This window comes from Octopus sinensis, unplaced genomic scaffold (genome assembly GCF_006345805.1).
Source record: "Octopus sinensis unplaced genomic scaffold, ASM634580v1 Contig15597, whole genome shotgun sequence".
In the NCBI taxonomy this organism is placed as follows: domain Eukaryota; kingdom Metazoa; phylum Mollusca; class Cephalopoda; order Octopoda; family Octopodidae; genus Octopus; species Octopus sinensis.
Window position 1 is genome coordinate 43,323 of NW_021833816.1, and position 5,149 is coordinate 48,471.

A 5,149-nucleotide genomic window follows, 5' to 3' on the forward strand; every position below is an offset into this window, starting at 1 on the left:
GTAATTGCTGAAAATGAAGAAGAAATAATGATGAGTCAATATATGACCAAACTGAATGCAACTGTTCACACTTGGACACGATAACAGCAATGAATAACCTTGAAGAGAATATTCACAGTTTGTTTCCGATGCGTAAAAAGACTATTACAATTTCAGAAAATATTGGGCATACATATGAAGAAATCTGCAACAGGAAACAAAATAACAGATTATTTTCGTTGTGGTAATAGAATAAAAAATTTTTTTCTACTTGAAAAATACTCTAATTATCAATAAAATTAGTGGAAAACATGTTTAAATGTTCTTAAAAATACTTTATTTATTTAAAAATTAATGAAAAATATGCTAAAACTATTAAAATTTTAAAAAAAATAAAGAAATTTCAGACCTCCATTTTGGGGAAACCTCTATTTTTGGGGCAATTTTTCAAAATTGATGCCCCAAATGGAGGTTATACTGTAATATGGAGAACAAAGGCGAAGAGATCCGACTAAAAATAACTGAAGGAATATCTATCCCGCTCGATAAAGTTCCCTCACATTTGCGAAGTCAACTGCCAAAAGTTCAAGAGGTGGATCTGATCGACATGGTTCCGAAAGAATTTATATGTGAGGCACAGAGAAGTCTGCGAGCTAACTTGAGTTATACGGGACCACTGTGCAGAGACATAACGTTGGAACAAACGTATGTCGCTATTATGAGCTGCAAGAACAATGCACTTGGCCATGACTACATTCCAATTACTGTATTCAAACATGCTTCAATTATTTTCCTACGATACTTGACCGCACTATACAATGCAAGCTGGAGACTTGGATGCATACCGGACTTTTGGAAAAAGTCAATCGTACGTATGATTCCAAAGCCTGGAAAAATAAAGGACCATGCAGAGAACTATCGGTCAATAAGCCTAATATGCTCAGTCTCTAAAATTATGGAACAGATTGTCTTCACAAGACTTTCGATCTTCGTAGAGGAATCAGGTGCACTTGCAGCGGAACAGTGGGGATTCCGACGAAAAAGATCCTGTGGAGATTGTTTCGGAGAACTAAACGAAAATCGTCGAGAAACCTCTATGAATTTACAGTAACGGAGAACCTGAAATGCCTTGGGGTTGAAGTGGTTCAAAGGGTTCTTACTTCAGATACATCGACTCAAGGAGAAGGAAATGCGCTCAAATTCTCAGGAGCATAATTCACTTCTACTTTTGTCCGGAAACGTTTTTATATGTTTATAAAACGTGCGTCAAACTATTGCTTACCTACGGGTTAGAGAAATGGCATTATCGCTAAGCTCGAAAAGACGAGACGATATGCCATCAAATGGTAAATGAACTCCAGCTGGACCAACTTATTCCTCAAGAGATGGAAAACGTGACAGTAACAGTTGGAAGTGTTTGAGAAAGCCTTTTCCTCTCGAATCTCTAATTAAAAAAAAGAGGGAAACAACGGAGAAGAGGCATACGTTGTCTCATTAACTTTCTCTCTCTTTTTTCGGCTTTTCCGTTTTAATAAAAAAATTCATTCATTCAATGTTTTCTTGAGATACGTCGTTTTGTGTACCCAGGGGTTCTCAACCTTTTAGCTCATGGGCCAAATCGATAATTAAGAATATCTTTGCGGGCCGCACAAAAAATATTTTATGTTATTAATGAAAAGAAGGCTTTAGTAGTAATAAAAAAATCAATGCGAGACTTGATTCTGTTTGGCGTCTTATTTTGTCGAAACAGAGAGTAAAAGTCGAACACGATGTGCGTAAAAGTTGATTTAGGTGTCCATCAGTCAATCGATTTCGATACTTTGTTTTATTTGCGTTAGTTTGCTGAAAAAAGCTTCAATGTATACGTTGATTCGAAGACTGATGCATTTTTTTGAGCATTATCGACCAAGTTCGGATATTTCCCTGCGGAATTCGACCCCAAAAATCCAATTGTTCACTTGACTTAATAGCGCGGTAAGTTGTAAATCTGCCTGCATTTCAATTAGTTCCAGTTGATATATGTATTTTCCTCCTTCAAAAACGAAAAATTTTTCTCCCATTCGGGTTAAATGCACGATTTTCATGAATAATTTTTCTACTTCGTTTAACACGTTTATCAGACATCACAAACAATATTATTTAAATATTAATGTACAAAATATTAATATAAAAAACAAAAAATATTTAATATTTTTTATAATTTTAATCGGCCCGCGGTTGAGAACCACGGGTACTAGACTTTCTATTAACAAAAAAATTTTTTCTTCGGTTATTTCTGACAACCCGTCAATGTCTGGGTCCCTAAAGAGCAATTTTATCCGATTCATAATCATTTCAAACTCTAAAATGAAAAATCCATACTGATTTTAACGACATGGTCAATTGAAAATTCAACAATATGGATCGGATAACGTCTTAATGCTGATGAAACCGGTGTTTTTAAAAGGCAATTTCTTCTAAAAGTGTATGTACAAAATCAAGGCCTGGAAATAAAGTTGTAGAAGGATCGATTTCATTATTAATTGTGCAAAATGTTCCGGAAAAGATAAAAGAATGCCATTGATGATAGCAAGATTTAAAAATCCTAGATGCTTCAAAAATTTTAACTTTGGAAATTATGTTACGTACACATATTCGAACAAAGCATAGATGAACACTGAAATTTTATAATAAATGACTGACTGATTTTAAATTTGAGCTGGCTAAGAAAAAAAGAAAAATTTACTTGTGACTGACCAATCTCATCAAATCATAGTCCTTTGAAGTTTATAGAAATTCTTTTTTTCCTCAAAGAACATTTTCATTGTTGCAACCAATGGATCAGGAATAATAAAATGTTTTAAAGCTGAGTTAACAGATTTGAAAATAAACAAAATAATAGAAAAGATTGAGGCAGGAGAAAAACTTCAGAATGCAATTAATACAATCACCTTAAATCTGCTGCGCAATTTACTTTCTTTGCTTGAAATAACTTAACTCCCACAACCATTAGAAATTGCTTTCGGCATGCACAGTTGATGAAGAAATAGATACATTAACAAAGATTATGAGAATAATTATGAAGAATTAATTAAAAATGTGAAATCATGATGCAATTTCTTATGATAGATTTCTGAATATGGCTATATTGAAAATGAAGAACTAGTTGAATTTTTGAAAGGGCAATCTCGAGAAGATCAAAAACCTCAACCAGTACTTGATTTTATTTAATGACTAAAATTAGGAAACAAGTGATGAAGAGGATTATGTTAAAAAAAAGTTGAGCTATTGGAAGCATTTAGAGCACTAGAGACCTTAAACTTACATTTCCAAATCAAAAATTCAAATGATGATCACGAAAATATTAATTATCTGCTATTACACACAAATGAGGACTATTCCAGGATGACCACTACCAACAGTAGACCCACAGTACATTATGCATTGTGAGTTGATTGAGATGAGGGGTCATATACCACAGCACCCGCAAAACCAGCACGTAGTACATTGATTATCTGAAATAGTATATTGGAGTGAACGCTGTCATGATGTACAGCCAATCGTTTGATTATTGCAATATCTTATTACTCTTTGTTGATTTTCAATAAAGAAAACACGCGGTCGTTAAAACACCCCGTTTATGAACCCCACAACTGTGGATCGTGTTCTTTCATATATAAGGCTGTTATTGGAAATGATTTAAAAGATTGTTCATGGCATGTTGTCCTATTGCTATTAGTTTTAGTGGTTGTAGATTTGTGAATCATGGACAATCAATGAACGGTAACTTAAGGAGGTCTGAAGTAGTGATTTGCGTCTAGAATTCCATAAGCAGCAATATCAAGAGGAAATTAGTAATCGTAGGTTTACTAGAATATACGGAAATTTTAGCGAGATTTGTTGTTTTGATGATTGACGTGATGGCAATCCTCTTAAAAAGGTTACTCTGCTGAGTGGCGAAAAAAATCAAGAAAGCATTATTAGAAAAAATTATTTTCTATCATGAATTGACAGAAGTATCAAATTAATGGACGGTGTGTACGAATTGCAGAACTCTTTTCAACCTCTTGTTTTTAATTTTCTTAAAAGAGGTTTCAGTTACTTTCAAAATTTAATTTCATAAAATCTCCTCTATTTTTAAAAATCCGTGAAACTTGAGAATGAGAACAGTTGAATCTTGCAGATGGAGCTTCCTGTATATGGCAAATTGGACACAAACTTCCCTTAGCCCCTTGCAGTTGATGAATTAAGAGTGATGAAGATATGGGCATGCAAATCTGAAATTGTCCAAGATAAATGCGACGAATAACTAAGGAAGAAATGAATGTTTTTATGAGTCTCTTCCAGAGATCAAGTTTACAAGATAAAAGCTGATAGATATATCATAATTTGCGGCGTAGCTGAACTGATCGATAGGCTATTGAATACTCTTTTAGCCACCTTACCTAGCTAGCATTTAATTTTTCCTAAAAAACTAGGTATTATTCCATTGTCTGCCAAGCTCACTTGGTCTTTAAATGTAAATATAATTTTGATACAAATAATTTTGATACAAACAAATAAAAAATGCCTACGCCGGGAGTCGAACCCGGATCCCCTCGGCCACAACGAGGAATTCTAACCGCTAAACTACGTAGGCCTTTTAATTAATGCCTTCGTCGATAATAAAAATCAAAAATTGAAAGTACTTTGTTTAGATCATTTCAAGTCAGAGTACCGACAATTTGCTGAGTAATTGCAATCTTGTAAATAATGGAAGTGATACATTACTGAAACTTTTTAATTGTCGAATTAATTTTATGCAAATGTATGGACTAATTAAGAATCCAGCAGTTCTTAGGGGAGACAGTTTCTCAATTCAGCTCATGCCCGATGCTGCTCCCTAGTCCCGACACAATTTCTATGAGGGCGCAGTGGTGGAGTTTTAGGGCCTGTAGGCCCATGGTTCCTTCCCAATATTTTATTGAATGAGGCGATGGATAGATGTTCATTCGGTCCTTGAAGTGCTTTCCGAAATCTTTCTTGAGTTTTTTTCGATTTTTCACGGTTTGTTTTACTGACAAACCCTCCCCGCCCCACAAGCTAAACTAATGGAGGGTTTTTGAGTATTGCCGGTAGTTAATTCGCGTTCGTCGCGTCTGGGGAAGCTGATCCATTGTTGCATTTCGGAGGAACACTTTTAAATGTTCAA

General features: G+C 34.6%; 1 non-coding gene across 1 annotated transcript; it reads right to left on the reverse strand.

Moving 5' to 3' along the window:
* Nucleotides 1-4,525: 4,525 nt before the first annotated feature.
* Nucleotides 4,526-4,597, reverse strand: Trnah-gug. The gene has a single exon. It is a non-coding gene; the product is annotated as a tRNA-His (tRNA).
* Between the last annotated feature and the right edge of the window lie 552 nt (nucleotides 4,598-5,149).